At 42.6% G+C, this 20348-nt stretch overlaps 1 protein-coding gene across 4 annotated transcripts in view; it reads right to left on the bottom strand.

Moving 5' to 3' along the window:
- SLC45A4 (solute carrier family 45 member 4) overlaps positions 1 to 20348 on the bottom strand; it is an 88675-nt gene that overhangs the window by 44427 nt on the left and 23900 nt on the right. Inside the window, exon 1 of one of the 4 annotated variants that reach the window (XM_008933292.3) lies at positions 18994 to 20049. The exons of 2 other annotated variants lie outside the window; for them this stretch is intronic. The gene's annotated coding sequence lies outside the window, so the exon portion shown is untranslated. Of the gene's footprint in view, positions 1 to 10736; positions 10803 to 18993; positions 20050 to 20348 lie in introns of those variants that run through there. One more of the 4 variants, XM_018075515.2, reaches the window with a different exon arrangement.

Here is a 20348-nt window from a genome sequence, read left to right as displayed (position 1 = left end):
TTTTAAACCAGTCTTACATTAAACTGGCCTGGCCTGTTGTGAATCACTAAAAGCCTGCCAAAGCAAAAGGGTTAAGGCTAACTGGGTGCAATAAAGAACCACATTTGACATGTCCTAACATCTAATTCAACATTCAGGTAATCAAAGGCATTGAAACACAACAGCATAAGCCAGCTTGTTGAACAAGGACACCACGCCTCAACAACCCAACGACTGACACCGACTGCAGGCTTAGATGAGATTTTTAGCAAGTTCGTATTGAAACCTGAGATTTAAAAAGAAAAAAAGCAACAAAGAAAAAAGCCACTGGAAGCAGCACAGTGCTTTTGCAACATGACCTACTTTCGAGGCTACAACACAATTTAGGCCACCGAAGCAAGGTCTGGGCGGGGGTAAGTCATTCTGCAGCACGTTGTGAATTAAAATGATATGGAGCAATCCACCTCACACGGAGAAACTGCATTTTTTCCACTTCTTCCAACACAAACTTTTGCCTGCCCTCAGGACTTTTCACATACCGTAAGTCAGTTGTTGTCTTTTACAATCCCTGCCCTTCTGTTTAAGCCAGGGCACAATGTTTGAAATACATATTCATCTAAGAGAAGCAGATGATGTTGGCAGCTTTCCTACTATTAAGGCTGAACATCTGATATTCTCAACTCCTCCAGCAAATAAATATCTAAACCACAATCCAAAACCTAAAAAGCAAGGGTGTGAACCTCTTCATTTCAAAAGGGTTAATGAAGACTTGTTGCACCCTTTCCTTCGTGTGGATACAAACCTGACATATACAGGCTTACAAACTCCAGCCCTGCCAATGTTCAATCTTCCAGAGGGTTTCCTGCCTACTTGTTTAAATAAAACATGGCCTTGACTAGAAACCCCTTGGCTTTCTTGGGACCCTCCTTCCACCCCCTCCCAGCTTACTCAGAAAGTGACCAAGAGTAAGATTTTGGCTCCTGCTGGAAGCAAAGCAGTCACAGATGGCAATGTGGGAATTACAAACTCCCTTGATGGGCTTTTTCCTGCCCAGACACATGAGGAGGAATGGAAAGCTCAAGAGGTAAGGTGGGGAGATGGAGGTGCTCGTGACATCTTTGTAAGACAACACTATTTAATCATTCTTTGTGTTTTGGAGGCCAGTGTAATTTCTCCATTCATTACTGGGAAAAAGAGGTAGGAAATCACAGGTCTTTATGAAATTACTGAAACAATTCTGGGAAGCCATCTTTTTAAGAGGGATCCAGAATTTAATGTGAGACAGACTTTATTCAGTGAATTGGATATTATACTGCTCCCCAAAGGCACAGTCTGTTACTAATATTGGATCAGATTACATTGTTAAATCACTGCTGCTGCTGTTTTTAGTAGGAAATACTTCATTTTGTTAAACTGGAGAGGTGGCATTATCTGATTAAACGTACTTTTTGTTTTACTGATGGTTAAAAACTTCATAGATGCTCACGTTACCCTCATGTTTAGTAATACAGGTACATTGCAAAAGTAAACAGCTAAGGGGGTATGGGCATAAACAGCAATAGAGAAGCCTTCAGAGCTTGTGGCAAACATAACAGCTGGGACCAGTGATGCTGGAGAAAAAACAGGCACAAAGAAGCAGTTTCACAGCACAGCAAAGACAGGCATATCTCATTTGTGACAGCTGGATCTCCAGTTAGCAGGTTCTACCCTCAAAATCTGGTAAAGGGCAAGATAGCAAGCACTAACAGCCAAGAACTTGCAAAACCAAAAAATAACAACTGAGTCATCACAAAAGCACAAAGAACTAAAAAACTCATGCGACAAAGATTATTCAGCCCAGCGTGCAAATACGCTGTTAAGGGCTGACATTGCTGCAAATAATGACTTTCACTAAGAAAACCCACTGATTTGGTCAGATAGGCAAAAACTTTAGTCTGGCTCAAGCTAAATATGGCCCAGCTTGCAATGCCCTACAAAAGGATCCTTAAGGTTTTAAACCTTGAACAAGAGCATTATCTCCCATCAGAATTAAAAGGATTCACTCCCTCTGTCTCTATGAGGTAGAACAGAGGAAAAGAATCATAGAATCAGTTGGGTTGGAAGGGACCTCTGAGATCATCAAGTCTAACCCTTGATCCACTGCCACTGTGGTTACCAGACCATGGCACTAAGTGCCACATCCAGTCTCATCTTAAACACCTCCAGGGACAGTGAATCCACCACCTCCCTGGGCAGCCCATTCCAATGCCTGATTAGCCCCCTAGGGGCTAGCCCCTATTAGGAATTTCTTCCTAATATCTAACCTAAACCTCCCCTGGCAGAGCTAAAGACCATGCCCTCTTGTCTTGCTGATAGTTGCCTGGGAAAAGAGACCAACCCCCACCTGGCTACAACCTCCTTTCAGGGAGTTGTAGAGTGATGAGGTCTCCCCTGAGCCTCCTCTTCTCCAGGCTGAACAACCCCAGCTCCCTCAGCCTCTCCTCATGGGAATTGTGCTCCAGTCCCTTCACCAGCCTTGTTGCTCTTCTCTGGACCTGCTCCAGCCCCTCCATGTCCTTCCTGAGCTGAGGGCCCAGAACTGGACACAGCACTTGAGGTGTGGCCTCACCAGCACTGAGTCCAGGGCAAGAATCACTTCCCTGGACCTGTTGGCCACACTGTTCCTGATCCAGGCCAGGATCGATTGGCCTTCTTGCCCACCTGGGCACACTCTGGCTCCTGTTCAGCCTCCTGTCAATCCAAACTCCTAGGTCCCTTCCTGCCTGGCTGCTCTCCAGCCAGTCTGTCCCCAGCCCATGGGGCTGCAGGGGGTTGTTGTGGCCAAAGTGCAGGACCTGGCACTTGGCCTTGTTGAACCTCATCCCGCTGGAATCAGCCCAACTCTCCAGCCTGTCCAGGTCCCTCTGCAGAGCCCTCCTGCCTTCCAGCTGATTGACACTCCCCCCCAACTTAGTGTCATCTGCAAATTTCCTAATGGCTAGAAAACTAAGGCTATCAATCAGAGAACATCTTAATACATTACCAAGTAGATTAACTGCAACAGTCCCACTTTCCTGCAGGAGGAAGGGCAATGTCCAACCCAGTGGGGCTGGTGCTGCAAGAATAATCCTATCAGGACATTGTTGGCAGTAGCATTTTTTTCAGCAAGTTCCTTTAGCAGGGCTGTCCCCTCCTGACTGCAGTGTGGGAAATGAAGTACACCAGAGTGACCTTTGCAAGTTACTCTCCAGAATGAGCAATACTGTCTATAATAGGTTGAGAGTAGTGTTTTGCATGAATATTCATCCATAAAAGTAGTCAAGCTGATTACTTCATCTGTACCTGCAAAGTTAGACATTCCTTGCAGATGTTACTGTACCTACGATGAAAAGCACATTATTTTCACGTACTGGCATTTAAACCAATTATATTCTCTGCTCTAAAAATTCACAGGCTGGCTTCTTCATGCTGCAAATGCTTAAGAAACCCAAATACTGCCAGAATATGTATTAGACAATTACAGAAGCTATTCAGTAGATCAAGACAAAAAAAGAGCACAGCATAGATCTTCGTAAGCTGACTTCCTCTAGCATATCATTAACGTCTGTAAAGTCTAATTCATTGGAATTATCTCCAATTACCAGTCCCTAAACGCATTACCATCATTCAATCTCAGAAAACTCCATTAAAGGAAGGTTTTGAAAACATCCCTAGAATTTTGTTCACCCTCCAACAAAGATGGAGAAGACAGGTTTTGACCGGATTTTACTAAGTCTGAGGAAATAATTACTCCCTCAGAGAAAAACCAAAACAAGGCAGAAGAGGGTTTCTCACATTTCAGATTCTCCGAAGGGCTTGTAAACAACTATATATAACTGGTTATATCATCTTGCACTAAGTGTTCTCATTTTGCCTCCTTTGAGCGGACTCGCAGATCAAACGGGTCCCTCATCACTGTGATGGCTTGGTAAAAAGCCACCGTTTACAGCCTAACCTGCAGTGTGAGCCCACACAGGCTCATCCTGATTGCTGGAAATTGTCCTTGTCAGCACAAATGAGAGAGGTCCCTTCCCTTCCCCACCCAAGCCTCGTAGAGCTTCCCTCCATCTGGGCCAAGGAAAATATTCTGACATCCCCTGGCGAAGTATTAAATGGAGCTGACTGCTGTAGTACTGAAAGAAATGAATAAAAGGTGTTTAGAGATAAAAATTTATTTCTTACTTACTTCCTCCCTGGCATCAAAGGAATCTCGCCTCCTCCTAAAACCACGTTGCAAAGGGTGTGGTGAAATAGCTGCTTCTCACCCCCTGCCCCACACCTGCAGTGCATGAGGTGGTGCTAATAGAGAAAACTGCAGTTTTAGGGTGCAGCACCTTCGGTAAACACCTCCAGTGCCTCCCTTTAGAAGTACAAATAGTTACAAACACACGTTGAGAAAGCACACTCCATAAAAAGCATTGCTTAGAGCACTTGAGCAGATCCCTGCTCCAGTTTTTTAGGCTGTCCCAAATACCAGCGTGACAGACGTGTTTATGTATACTGCCATGAAGCAGAGCTATTTGATTTAGGTCCTCAATTATTTAAATAAACATTTGAACTGACCTAGCAGTGATGCACAGCCCGTATATTTTAAGTAAGGTGTAAGATAAACGAAATTAAGAATCCCCTCTTAAACCCAATAACAAACAAAGCTTAAGAAAATCAGAGAAATACTGTTTGGTCACTAATATGGTTAAATCAGTCCTTAGAAGGGTTGCATCACCACACTGATTTCAGTCCATATCCAGAGCATTTAGGCACAATACAGTAAGAACTTCCACAAACAGTACTTCAAGTAAAGTAGGTTACGCCTTATAGGGGACGAAAATACAGGTAATGAACAGACAACACTTGGGCTAATTTACAAACCATCCATTTTTGGCAGTTTTATTGCAGATAATGTGCTTTAGCCTTAGCTGGTTTATCAGCAGCCCTGTAGAAAGCTGGTGGCCACATTTAAGAGCAGCTTGATCAGGGCATATTTTGATTTTGGATTATGAAGGAATGGTATTTTAGCAATGTGTTTTGCCAAGCTGTAACCCTGTTAGAACTGGCAGGATAAGTTATTTACTGACACGTACACTAAAATAATAAGAGGGTACAAGTGCTTGGCAGTTGGACTTGATACATGAAGACCAGCTAGCAGGAAAATATTTAGAGGACACAGATCTCTTCCATTTGTGACTCTGTAGAACTACGAAACACTTGGCAAAGGCTTGTCACAATTTGGCATTTTTACCTAATTTGGGAATGACTGTCAGCTGTTCTTCTCTTATAGGATGTACAAGCTCCAGCATCCATGCCACTTTAACAGCAGACATCTGGACCTCTGTGGGATGAGACCTGCAGCAGATCTGCACCAAAGAAGTGTTTATATCCTGCTGTTCTGTCAGTGCAATCACTACAGTTCTTGCAGCTGACAGTCACTTTCAGCAGGTGAAAACGAAAGTAAACACATCTCATCTAGGTTTGGTCCTGTCCCTTTCAGACAATTCAATCATGCTCTGTCAGTTCATCAACTCTTCCTGTACAATATACAGCTGCCATCCTCCAAGGAAAACTCTACATATCACCCAAGGAATCCTTTAGGGACAAAGCTGCATTGTGAGATGGGGGCATCTCTCATCCATGCAACTCTAAGTATCATCACATCATCTGGAGCATAGAACTTGCACTCCTTTAAATCCCCACAGGGACAATTTTCCAGGGGCAGAGTGGTTAAGAGGAATCGATGGTTTCATCAGCTGCACTATAACAATGTTACAAGCCAGCTGGGGCTACCACAAGCAGGCTGCAAAGGCAGTGAAGATGTTAATGTACATTTACCTACCTTGAATATTGGTTGCCCTCATAAACCATTAACCTCTCTCCAAAAAAAACCCAAGAAAAAACAAACCCAGAAACCAAACAAGAAATAAATGCTGTTTGAAAAGCATCCAGTCTCTCACAAGCATTTTCTGTTCGAGGTTACTATCAGATAATGCAGCTTTGAATTACCTAAGACATCCTCAGTGAATTAATCTTACACATACTAAAGTAGCTTTTCCTGAATATCCATAAGAACAAAATATTGTTGCAATAGTTTCTACAGAACTAGGCAGGCTTCTTTTAGGAAGGAGAGAGTTTCTTTGCATAAAAATGATATTTAAAGTCAACAAGTCCTAGCCAATGTAATTTACCTGTAAGATTCAAAGCAGGGCTGCTGGCATAAAGAACAGGGCAGTGAAAGGTTCAGCCTATACAAACATGATTGATTGTCTAGAAAACAAAGCTAATCTAGTGGTTGTTTCTTTATGCAAGGCTAATTGCATACCAGCCAGAGTGCCTTTCCAGATCATTCTCAGAGGCAGAATGAATTTGTGGTCAGATAGTATCACCGGCATTTCTCTGAGCAGGTAGAGTTGCTTTAATATTTGCAGGCAGCGCATGAAAAGAGCAAAACGAGGGAAATGCCAGAATTCCAGAGCACAGAATAGCACAATACTGAAATGTAACAGTTGAGCTGGCAGGTTATCCTACTAGACATCTAATATCCTCAGAAAGGCATGGGATCCTCTCTAAGAAGTATACTCAGAGAACAAGCAATCTTTGTTGCTCATTCTAATACCCTGGATAGATCCTGAAATCTCAAGCCGAGTGGGAAATCCAGAGAAAGAAGCAACAACCTGAACACCTGACAAGATAAGTTTGGTTTTGTGCCTCTATTGTTTAAGGAGACACCAAGATACACATTGAGTCGGTGTAAGCCATCTTCCGAGGAAGGAATATAAAAGGGACTCCACAGACTATGTGAGTAGGTGCAAATTACAGCTACCACTTAAATCTAGGATCCGAGAACTGGTCAAGTGAATACAGATGAAGACTTTGAGTATCACCTCTTTAAAAGGAACAACAACTACAGTTTGGTAAGTGAAATTTGGTGGGGGTTGATTTGAAGGATAAACAGGAACAGAATTGTCTTGCTCAGAGAAGTCTTGAGATTAGTCTAACAAGCACCTGACATTAAAAGACCTCCCATCTGAGGGCTGTAGAGCTGTTCCAGAACGTAAGAGAGGAACAGCTGACCAAATTGAGAGCTGATCCATGAATGCTGCCTTCAATGCACTGAAGATACCTGCTTATGAATTTCAGCAGTTTGATAGGAGCATTCTCTACACTTGAGTAATAACATCTAGCAACAGTGTGGGCTTCATGAAGAAAGTTAAATAGCTCTCATTCATCTTCTGTCATGCACACACCTTTATTAAACTGCTTAAAGTTTGTGGTCGCATCACTGACTTTTCCTCATCCTGCTGCACTCACATTCAGTTTGGATTCATCTCTGCTGCTCTGCTCATGCAGTAGAAGAAATACCAGTACAAGATTTTTAGTCTCTACTCTTTTCTCTGGTTTAATCATCTTTGTGGTCCAGCAGCAGCTGTTGAGAACAGGCACACCACAAGGTAGGGCATTCAGCTCTGTAAGCTCTCAGTGCTTTCTGTTCTCTGATCTTAAAAGTATAATGGACACAGTCTTCTCACTTTCTCCGGAAAACTGAGCCTGACCTTACAATATTCCAGATGCTACACTTCCAGCTCCCTGACCTGTCACTCCTAATCAACTTACAACTTACTATTGCAAGCTTCTATTTGCAATAATATATTAAATTGTTCCATTTTCAAAACTGATTTGATGTTCATCTTCCAGGAGATGACCACTGCCCACAGTAGCATCCCAAGCAAGGAGCATCACTAATGGCAGAGCTCAGACCAGGTATGATGTCAACACACAAACACCTGGCTGAGGCTGTTTGGTGTCTTTGACTAGATGAATTTCAAAGAGGTGTTTTCTTTCTGTGCTGCAGAGGAAATCACAGGCTTGCACCTGTGGGAGAAAACAGCAGGACAGTTGTAATTTCTACAACAAAGGGATGAGTAAAAGTTGCAAAATTAAAGTAGTCAGGTTGAATGAATACTGCACATAACATTACCTAATCTCAACTTCTTCAAGAGTTTTAGGTCTTCAGACTATTTCTTTAAAGAACTGCTCTACTTTTAACTGAATGTATTCTCTTATCAGTTTATTCTGGTACAAGATAGTGGCTTGGCTTCCAACCCAGTTCCCATGAAGACAGTTAACACTTACAGATTCCTTTGTCTAACATTAGAACCAGCTAAATCCATTTATCACACATGGAGTTGATAAGGGATAGAACATTCACCCCTGAATTATTTTGCTGCTTTTGGCTGGTTCCCTCAATGTCTGCAAGGTGTTTATAGGCAACAGTTTGTGGAAATGAGCAGACTTATCATTCAACTTCACCACATTCTTGGCCAAGTCCTTGAAAATCAGATAAAAAGTTGTTACCTTGACATAATGGTGTGCATATTAGTCCTAAGTATTTGAGCTGCTACACCTGCTTAAAGTATAGGGGTGTTAAAAGCAGGAAAACCAAAAATATCAAGGCTTTGAGCAGTTGGCAGTAATCCTGGTCACGCTGTGGTGACATTAATTTTCCCTAGAATTTCTAAAAGCCTTTGTAAGCACTTTGGCATATTGGATAGCTTGTTATAGACCTCTGGTTCCAGTCAGAGATTTTAGAATTGATTCTGGACAACTAGAATTGCCTGATTTGGTCACTCAAGAAGTCTTCCAGGAAAAATCCTACTCTGAAACACTTGCAGGTTTTAATAAATTAGCAGTCATGTAGGATTTCACAGATTTTACTAAAAAGCTGTAGTATGTGCCATGTATGTCTATTTTCAGGCTCTGTCAACCTTAGATGAAACCAGTGTGGGTAGGATGCTCAGGTGGACTTAGAGGACATTACAACAGCAGCTTCCACAACTTTTGCTGTGAAGAGCAGCTGACTCCAAAACAGTATTTCCAAGTAGGGTTTCAGGAGCTTTCTGGTGTTGGTCCAGAAGTATTATCAGCTCATGCACTGAGAGCAGGTGTAGTGAACAGAGATCTGTGAGGATTGCAAAGGATAGTGTGAAATAAAAACAAAAACCAGCAAACGTTGATGGAAACACTGCTCCTGAAAGCAGGTCAACTAGAGAAGGGATTACACATTTTTCAGAAGACCTGTGGATTACAGCAGAGAAGCAGAACCCAAGTCAGTAACCTGTTGAAAGGAGATATTCTCACTTTTATTCTGATGTTCTCTTAGAGTGAGGAGCACCTCACATGACTAATAATTCCTCATCAAATCACAACAACTTTCAAGCCAAACACTTCAGTGAGCAGAGCACGCTGTACAACCAGAAAAAACTGAGAGAGGAAATAATCAAAAGGACAGGAGCCAGAAGATGTGACTACAAAGTCTGAAGGGCATATTATTCTACTTATCTAAACAAAAGCTTGACAGAGGGTTTTAAGTATGAAAGCTGTTGAAAGGACAACATGAAGTGATCTCTTCTTCATCAGAAAGGTAATGATTGGCCCAAGCTGTAACCAGAATTAAAGCATATTTTCTACACCAGTAACAGAATTGTTATCCCTCATGAGGAAGACAACAAGCAGGTTCACTCCTTCATTGCCACACTCATGGATCAACATCCCATGGCTCTACCAGCTGAGGTTGCTCCCTGCCATTCTTACATCTTCACTTGTGAGCACACAGTTTCCCACCTACCAGGACACACAAAGGCACAGACATTTGCAAGTGCTGCATGTGTAGGTGTGAGCCTTCAGCAGTAACACAGGAAGCTGAAAAAGAAAACTCAATTTCTTGTAGCTTGTGAACAAGAAAGTACATCTACTATTTGACTAAAAAAAGATCTTAAAGTTGATGCAAGTCACTGGTCAGTACATAGAGGAATTTGACATTTTACACTTTAATTGCTTGTCAGAGTGAGGAAGCCCTTAGGGTGATAAATTTCATGGTTATTGAAGCTTATTTTAATGAAAAGCATGGCTTGCCCTTCTGGGCTGTATTTTATTTTGGCATCTTTACTGAGAACATTGTGCTTAGTCATTTTACTTTTTCAATTACAGGACCAGCTTATGCAATAAACTAATGTGTTTACCATTTGAACAATCACCTGCCAGATTTTTGGGAGGAATAAGATTTGATTAAAGCAATCAGCAGTTAAGCATAAGAAATCCTTAAATGTTTTAGGTTAAGAGCCTAAATAGACTTGAAATATTTTAATGTTGCTTTGTATAGCAGTCAAAATTTAATAGATAAAACGGGCACCACATCCCTCTTATGTCATTTAAGTGAAATGCATTTATCATCCTGTAAGAGCTTTAAGTTTTTATTCTTCCAGCAACAAATTTCAAAGTTCAATGTATTACCTCTACATAAATATTTCTGCAAAACACATTCTCTAGAGAAGTACAGATGATCATGTAGTAAACCAGTCATAATTCGAAAGGTCACTTCTATTTTGTTTTAAACCTTTCCTTTTAAGCAAAAAGATACTTAAATTTAAGCTTCAGTTCCACATTAAAACAGCTGTGATGTGACATCACTATGCTTATCTTGCATCCTGGTTTGAAATCAAACAGTGGAGTGAGTTTAAGTTAATTTGGATAGACAGTTAGGGGATAACAAATTCCTAGTTTAGCAGGAAAAACTAAATCACAGAATATTCTGAGCTGGAAGGGACCAACAAGGATCATTGAGTCTGAATTGTAAGTGAATGGCCCCTACGGGGATCAAACCCCCAATCATGGCCTTTTTTGGACTGTGCTCTGACCAAATCCTGCAGGAAAAGAGTTCATGTGGTGCCTGTACAATTCTTCCTACTTACACACACTGCAGTTCACACTGACTAGAGATAACTCAAACAAGTCTTGGCCAGGAAAGCTTTTCCATCTTCCTCTGAGGACTTGGTGTGCCCTTGCTCACCACTCACATGTGAAGTCTGGAGAAACAGGATGAATATAAAATGTGCAACTATATCCTGTATTTTGCCTGATGGAAGAATACTTGTCCTGTAAGCATCATCCACGCTCAAACCTTCACTGGAATGGAGACCAAAACTCTGCAAATAAAGTGTTACCAGCCTTCAAAACATGGAACTGGAATTAGCAGAGACAGCTCTCCCAGGTACAAAATGTAAATTCCTTCTGAAAAATAATGCAATCAAAAAGACTCCAGTTTACTTTAGGACACACATGGGGGAAGTCAGCCATCCGGACAGGATCTTGAGTGGCCTGATCCCAGATTTCTCTGCTGAACAGAAAATAAACTGCACACATGTATGTGCCTTCTCACATGCTTTTTATTAAACACTTCCTACCAGGAGGAGCAGGCCTGACTACCATTTGCTGAGATGACACTGATTTCAGAAGCATTGGCAGCTCTACACTGGAGCCACACTTCGAATCCCACGAGACTGCGAACAGTGACACTCGTCTGTCACTTTGGATACATCCTGCCCACATACTGTGACACTGCACCTCAGTGATCAAAAGAGCTACTCAGACCTTCAGGCTTTGCCTGCACAATCTACAGTTTAATTCTGTGCCTAAACTCCTACTTAGCAGTCTGGGGAGTGCAGCTGTAACATTATATTACAGGCCCAGATATAAGCAATGTGAGATGTATTCATCACCCACGTAAGCTGGATTTTCATTCCTTCCTGCAAGGCTGGAAGGGTCACAGCATTACTACAAACCCAGGTCCTTTCAGATGCAAAAAGTCAGATTTGTATAGCTGTAGTCTTAGCTGCTCACATCAAACAACTTAGAGCTCCAGTTTGCCGTGTGAGGCTAACAAATTAAGGAAGGAAAGTTCTGGGCTCTTGCTTTATCAGATAGGACAGAGCAGAGAATTTTCCAGCCTTGGCTTCCTGCTTTGCTCTCAGTCTAGTCCAACATTTTAAAAATTTCTCTGGTGAAAGCCAAGAGTTGGCCAGTGTTCTTGTTATTCTCATTCTTTGAAAAGATATGACTATTACCCAGACAATGAGAAAGGAAGTTATTTAATCCCTACATCAACAGCCAGCAAGAAAATGAAGCATTATAATGGCACTGGTGTAACTGCACCAGGTAAGAATTAAAAATTATGCTGGACAGTCATTGATGCAAAAGGAAGGAACCCATTTTTATTTAATATTTGCCACAGGCAGGCTTCCAACTCATTTTCCAAGTTACAGGTATATGCAATATTAATGAACTGAATGCTGCTACTGGAGACAAACAAAGTGTTGCTTTCATTTGCACAGTACTTCCACCCTGACCACACCAATTTAAATGCAAGACTGACAGTAAATTGCATGGCAATTTTATAAATACAGAGCTGAAGTATTTAAACATAATGACATTAGACTCTGCCCTTATTAGACAATATGCTTTTAGTATTGAAGTTTGGGGAGCCATTACCAACACCTCTAGATGAGACTTTTTTTCACATACAAGGCAAACTGAGAATGCCTGAAGCACAGAATTGCAGCAGCTTTCTTATCCTGTTTCCTAAGGTGAGATTTCCAACTCATTTGGACAGCAGCAATTTCTGCATGTGAAGTTGAAATCTTATTCCCTATTTACTTAAAAAAATTGTCTTCTTTGAGCTATGGTGTGTGTGTCTGTATATATATATATATATACATATATATATATCTCCAGTCAATACTGTAATTACTATGTGGGGACTTAAAGCTTTCTCCAGTTGGAATGTTTGACCACTTCCCATCAAGTGGCTGTAACCAGGAAAGCCCCTAAACTTCAGAAATCAGCAAAGACCTTCAGGGACACATCAATCACTAAATTCCAAACAGGCAGAAGGAGGTTGTGATCCACAATTAAGGCAACTTGTCAGGTTCATTGAAGGGTCCTGCAAGTGATACTCAGCAATACACAGGCTCCTCACAGAGCCACGCAGACAGGAGTGTTCACCAAAAGCTCCTGAAAGAGGCTGAAGTGCAGGAAACAGTGTAGTCATTATTGTAGCAATGATAAATTCACACATTAATTACAACCAGTTATTCAGTAACCAGCATTAACATGGCACTGGAACTGACCTCTTAGAAAGTGTTAATTTAGGAGCATAGTTAATGAGGAAGAGAAAGCTACTAAGTGCAGTTCAGGGAAATACTGTGCAGGTTGGGCTGCTGGAATGACCTGGAAGTTTGTAGGCTGATGAAAGTACATGTTTAATAGTTTGCAGCTATTGAGCATTGGAAGTTTTTTGTGTGAGCCTATCTTTCCATGAAGTGACTTGTACATAGGTGGGATGATGCAAGGAAATCTGTTCAAGGAGTACAGAGTCAAGTTTATACTGAACACCCCTAAGACTCATTAGGTTTTACGTAGACAAAGTGATATTATTGAGATCTAGCCATGAACAGGCTAAGAATATGCTGAGACAAAGCAGTGAGGCTTTATCTTAAGCCATCACATCAAAGACTATTACTTGCCCACGAGTATATCCTACTGTTCCTAACTAGTAAGAGATAACTAACCATATAATACCAAGGTCACTAGATGAATGGCCACCTGGGGAAGATGTTAGGACAAAATTCACTGTATGGGAACTCAAACCCTTTTATATATAGCTTCACTGGGGACCACTACACAACTGAAAGGCTGTGGTAGTGTCCAGGTCATATGCATACAAAGAAGACTAGAACTTACTAGTACTATAGGGTCAAAAGGCTTATTTTCAAATGGCACCCTGAACTGCCACACAAATTATTGCAGAGCAACCATCTGGAAGAGGACATACCTTATCTGATTCAGTTCCATTTCTCCTGTTGACTGAGAGATCTACTCCTGTGCAGCTGCACATGAAAAGTTTTGAACAGACAAAACGGGAAGATGACAAATTGGGAAGGTGATTTGAAAGCAAAGCAGCAAAACAAGCTCCTAAGGCCAGAAATAAATGTGGGAACATGAAGGGGACAGATAAGTAACTGCCCATTCACTCTTTTTAAGCCCACTGAAGAAAATGCTTTGATTTTTAGGCAGGTGGAAGTGCTACAATGTTAAGAAACAATCAAGATACCTCCAGTGCTGAGAAATGCAAGCCTATTCCCTCCCTACACCACAGTTAGAAGCAGCACAAGAGCCAAGAAAAAGAACAAGCCCATAGCACAAGCTGATTCCCCCAGATACATTTCAGACTGCAAATGGGACATGTGCACTAGATGTGCTGGTGTTAAAGCAAGTTTGTGCATTTGTTTTGGGTTATTTTTTGAACTCTTGGGAGTTAGCTGGCCAGCCACACTACTCCAAGGAGCAATAGTTCAGACTGTCAAATCACTCCTCTGGGAGTACCCAGAGCCAGACTGCTCAGGCCAGTGTACTTGCTCAGATATTCCCCTCATAAAATGGGAGGAGTATTTTTTACCCAGCATATGTGCCTTCTCCCCACCCAACAAATCCCTGAAACTCTCATTACCTGGAAGCAAAGAACCAGCATCAAGACTATTTAATAGTTAATTCCTGTTCCTGCTATTTGTACTCTCGTATGATTGATAAGCAAGTTGTAGGTTAAACAGATTAAGTGTATTCTGGAAGATTGTTTTCTGAGCATAAGTGATGATAGGAAATTAAGTGGCACAGAAATCTGACTGCTCTGCGGTCATCGCTTGCTGGGTTAAGCCACTGTTTTCTGGATGTGGTCCAGAAAGACTGATCATATATTCAAGGACAGAATGCAGAAGATAAGTGTGACATGCAGTTGTGCTTTTGTAAAAGAGCACTTTGGGCTCAGCCCCCAGTTAGATCATTTATTTATCTGGCATCAGAGGGTGATAATGGCTTGTTTTCAAGTCTCCAAAATAAATGAACTATACTGCATGCAGAAGTAGTCCAGGCCAGCCAGCAGAGGATAGAAAATATGCAGGGTCAGCATAACACTGGTTTCAATTTCAGTTACAAAAACATTAGAGCTCTCATTTAAAACAAGATGAGGAAACTAGGTCCTCTCTCCACTCTGCTGAGAGCACCAGACTTACTTTCCCCAGAACACTGATAAAATCCACCTCAGACTTCAGCAAAACAGTTTGGGGTAATGCTTTCCTGCTGCCATTTACACACCAAGGCTTTCTTAGAAGCATCTTTGGTCTATTCCTTAGGGCTAAGCTTTATCTCCTGCCCTTTTATGCCTTGCTACACGAGCAGCAGCTATTGACTCACAATTGCAGTCGTGCAAGGAAAGTATGTCTCAGTCCATTCCCAGAGCACCTCAGGCCACCAGATTAGTCAGTCTTCATACAACACTGCAAAGGAGGCTGAGTCAAGCCTAAAGTGTTGGGTCAGCCAGATCTCCTAAAGCTAAAGAGATCAATTTAATAGTCTGTATCCTTCATAGATAGGAGTCCTGGAAATCAAGTCTTCCCCAGATTTAACTGGGTTTTAAGTTTTATTAGTTGTCCAAACTGTGGAGACCAACTTCCCATCATCTATACATTGATATTCATGTTGGAGCAGACTACGTGCCACTGAGGGAAAACCAAGGTCAGGAGCAGATCCTAAGCCAAACCCCATCATTACCCAACAAAAGCCCTGTGTCCTGGTGCTTGCCAGAGTCACTTGCCAAGCGCAAGTTTGATGAGGAAACCTGGCTGCTTGTCCCAAGTTGTTATAAAGCCGTATGCCAGTGGCAGTCTAAATGACTGCACAGCACTTGTTGGAAGCACCAGCAACAAGGGGCTTTAGTTAATAGCTCCCGTGTGCCAGTTCACAGCACAAACCACTCCATGGCTCAGACACTGCAGAGCTCTGAACCCATCGCTGAGATGCCCAAAGTTCAGCTTTTAACTCAAGGCAAATTCAGTCTCAGGCAACTCTATCTGAGCTCTAGATTTAATAGTATGAACTCAGCTCTTTTTCATGCAGAGTATCTTGATCCACTTGGAGTAGTGTTATGCTTCTGTACCACACTTCAGAGCAATCAGTTTATTCAGAATAGTAATAATTATCCAGTGCTTGGATTCAGGAGCCCCTAACAGTCCCAGATGTAGAACATGATATCTGTTACCAGTGGAAGTTTTGGGTGGTTACTCCAAGCAGGGCTGTGACCCAAACAAGATGTGTGGGTGACTGATAAGCTGCTGACTGTAAGAGTCACCCAACCAGCAGCAGCTTACTAAAAACATGCTAAGTCTTTAGTTCACAGCACTCCACAGCTGAGCAGGGTCTGCTTCCAGGCTTGGTTTCTGGGGTCTCCAGGATCTCCTGTCAGGAAGGTGACTCTCAGGCTGAAACATGAGCTATCTGTCAAGCTACACATGTGGTATCACTCATCCTGACAGCATTCTGCTTCAACTCTGACAACTGGACACACCAGAATCATTTGTTTTCTGCTTTTGCATGGAGACCTAAACACACAACTCCATTAGAAATTTATTGGACTCAATACAGCAGTTACCAGGCAGGTGTAATGCTCTGCTTAGGAGAAGGATTTTTTCAACCACTCATACCAGTTTCGTGCTGTTATATTAAAGAAAGCTATGACTGCTACACTCTGTAATCCTCAAATCAACAGATTGAGTGGAAGTGTTCAGTAAGGCTGACACTAAATTGAAGGACCAGGACCTCCAACAGAATCTGTATCAAATCAGTTAACCCATCTCTAAGGGAAATGACTGCACACAAGGCTGTTCCATTGCAGTTTTGATGAATCTTATGCTCATAGTTGGAATAGGTCACAGCCTGGGATCTTGCAAGTATTACAGATATAAAGGTCATGGGAAATGACCTTTGCAAAACTAAAATGCAGCACAAATAGTTCTTCATGTTATTTGTTACTCTGCAAGCTGCTAAAGCTTCCCCCTGTCACGACAGCCCCGTTGCTTCCACAGTGGGTCTCTTGGCAGATCAACTGGAAAGCTCCATTTCAACTCCAACAGCCTTGACACTATTAAAAGTAGCCCATCACACTGCAGTCAGTTTGAAGGGCAAGTGAAACTTGTTTTCACTTCAAACATGACACCAGCACATGTGCACTGCTGCTCAACACACATGCTTGATCATTTGGTGTGAGTATTTTAGGGAGGCTTGTGCTCTTCAGAGGGACAGACCCCTGGTTAAGCTCAAAAGGACCTGCCAGCTGCAGCCTGTGATGGGCAATGTGAAGGATTGCACTGGTTTTGTCTAATGTTCAAGTAGAGGTGCCCACAGACTGCGAGTGAAACTGGCTTCCCACTCCAGGAATTGATGCTGGGAGTCATGAGGTGTTCAAGTAAGGATGACAGCAGTACATCACAGGCAGATTTTACAGACTAAGCTGGACAAGATCAAATGCTCCTGTGTAAAGCAACTGTTTATAGCTTAAATCAGTGTCTACTGGAAGTACTGAAGTGTTACATGCAGCTGTGTTCACAACTGCAGGCAGTACCTAGCAGCTACCAGGTCATTCCAGACATCATCTTTCCACCCAAGAATTTATAAGATGCCTCTCAAAGCCTCAACATCTTTTCTAAGCCACTCAGTTGGCAACACATTTTGACTTTAAGAAGGTTTTTCAAACATTAGATGCAGTTTCACTGGTGACTTACTCTGCAGGTACCATCCAGCGTTAATATTCTCATTACTTTTATAAATGATCCATTTATATTTACACAGGGATAGAGGCAGAGTCCACACATTCCCACCCCAGCACACAAGCAGAGCCACATTAAATCACCAAGTCCTAACTTTGTAGCTGTCAGTGAATCCAGGACTGGAACGAGTGTAAAGGTAATTAACCCCGGAGGTCACAGCCCTGTAAGATGGGTCCAACTTCAGCCTGCTCTAAGCTCCTCAGAGCCTGCATTTCCACATGTAAGAATAAAGGCAGTTACTTCAGAAAGCTCCTCAAACAGGCTCCAACATTTGCTTCAGTGTGAAAATTTAAGGTCACATGCACTTGGACATACAAGCATGTGCATTGTTTCAGTCAGAGTTACACCACGCTTCGCTGGATGCCATGAAAATATTCCACTTGTGCTGCCCCACTGAGAAGGCACATGAACAGAGTTGCACTCCATGAGTTTTGTTGTAACATGACACAGAAGGGGCAGCAAGTTCACCAGCTGTCAGTCAGTGTTCTTGCCACCTTCTCACCACTAAGGAAGGACACCTCCAGCAAAAGACAACCTCCCTTGTCAGCATAAGGCAGGATAATACAACTGTATTGAAGACTGACTGAATTTTTAAGGCATATTTCAATTTGGAGGGAGGGGATTGCCCTTGACTGCAGGCAGTCCCCACAGCATCCAAGCAAGATGAGCAGGTACTGCTCATTCCTTTCTCAGCAACAGACTTCCAAGGAGCAGTAGGGTCCTGCAGGGGTTAACCCACAGTTACACAGGAGGGTTTATCCATAGAACCATTACATTTTCCTTTTACTGAAGATGCCTCAGTCATACATAATTGAGCATGAGAACTGCTATCATTTACTTGCTAGGAGGGGCACGAGCCAACTCGTGTAAACCAGTCCCTGACATTACAAACAGCAAACTAAAATAGAAGTTGTTCCACTGATCCCATCCATTACATCATGGAAATTGTTATTTTGTCATGAAAACTCCCTTAAATATCCAATTTAATCTCATTAATAGAGGAATGAAGCTCTCGCTTCCAAGACAGCAGCTGCCACTACCTTTGACAGACACAGGAACTCAGATATGTTTTTGGATGCCTCAGAGACTACTGGATGCAGTTTTAGGAGATTAAGGTACTGTCATCTTTTCAAACTTACAGTAAAATGCACTTCTGGAAGCATTTATAGCCAAAGCATTGAGTAAATACCTTAATCTCTTGTCTGAAACCTCTTATTTAGGAAGGAAAAAATCAGGTCTGTTGGACATTTCATCAATCCAGTACAGTCACTAAACAAACCAAGAGAGGAGGACCTTGTTTTCGCAATAGTGGTGGGAGGGAGGAAGGCACACACAAGCCATGTCAGTGCAATCACATCACCAACCACCTCTGCCAGGTATTTACAAAAAAAGTCTGACTTCTGAAGGGAAGCAGGAAAAATTCACCTGCTCAAGCCATATCTCATGAAATATTTTAGCAGCACTGTCTGATCAAGGCAGTGGAACATGACGCAGCTCACACTGGAGCAGTTCTTACAGAGCAGAAAGGATACATCCTGTAACAGTGCAGTTCCTTCCCATGGATCCTCATCACGCTGCAGTTATTTGTCTGTGCTCTGCACCTAGTGCTGCCTGTCCCTGCAGATCCACTTCTTGCAACATCTCCTTTCCTGAAGGAGAGAAAATCATCTCCCCTGTCCAACATTCAACGTCCTGCAATATATTTCCCATCCTCTCCCATTTGTAATTCCCTGCATTAGCCAAGCTCCAGCAACGTTGATTCACTCACAGCACCCAGTGCCAAGTCAGAGCCTTGGTTAAAACTCTTCCTCCCCTCCTTTTTCCCCTCTATACATAAAGAATACTGGAGGCAAATCACTCCAACAGAAAACTGCCCCACAGGGAGAGGATTTCTCAAAGCCAAGCAGTTTCTGCACCTGCTAAAAGTACTAAATTAAGGCATCTTAGAGCTGCAAATCACTGATAACATCATCTTAAGGAAAAGTGCTGCTGTCATGAGAGATTTAAGAGTTAAGTGCTAATTTATTCCCCCAGTACCCTCCCACCATCCTATCGGGCAAGGGAGACTGTTTTATGATAAACCATTGAGATCAGGTTACAGATTAAGCGTGGAATTATTCAAATGGCAAGCCAGTGATGCTTAATAGTCTGAAAAACTACACTACTTTCCATCTTTGGTCCCTTTGTCAGGTCCTCCTTCAGCACAGTCTCCACCCAACACAATCCCAAAGGGGCAACAAGCCACCTCTCTCATCCTCACCTCTGTAGGACTCACTATCACAGACACCCCAAAGAAGTCTCTCCAACCTCACCTTACTCATCCCACTGTTCACTCCTTACCCCTTCCCAATCTCTGCAGCCCAGCATCTCCTTTGGCCCAATCCCTCACCACAGCACATAACATTTCCAGTTTCCACCTCTGTAGCCCCATATCTTCTTCACCCCCAAGGTCCTCATTCCCTTTCCATCTTTATGGCCTCACATACCCCACATCCCAAAGCTCCTCACTGCTTTCTCACCTCTCCAGCCCCTTAACTCCTTCATCCAAAAAAGCTTCTCAGCCCCTCACCCCAAACTCTTCCTCACCTTCAGCCCTTCACCTCCCTCCTCCCAAATCCTTCCTCACCTTCACCCCAAACTCTTCCTCACCTTCACTAGCCCTTCATCACCCTCACCCCAAACCCATCATCTCCCTCTCCCCAAACCGTTCCTCACATTCAGCCCTTCACCTCCCTCACTCCAAATCCTTCTTCACCTTCACCAACCCCATATTTCCCTCAATTCAAACCCTTCCTTGCCTTCACCAGCCCTTCACCTCCCTCATCTCCCTCTCCCCAAGCCCCTCATCTCCCTCTCCCCAAGCCCCTCATC

Source organism: Manacus vitellinus, unplaced genomic scaffold (genome assembly GCF_001715985.3).
Source record: "Manacus vitellinus isolate BGI_N305 unplaced genomic scaffold, ASM171598v3 scaffold_1_pilon, whole genome shotgun sequence".
Lineage (NCBI taxonomy): Eukaryota > Metazoa > Chordata > Aves > Passeriformes > Pipridae > Manacus > Manacus vitellinus.
Note: the sequence above shows the minus strand (reverse complement) of the source record. Positions and strands in the feature narration are given on the sequence as shown.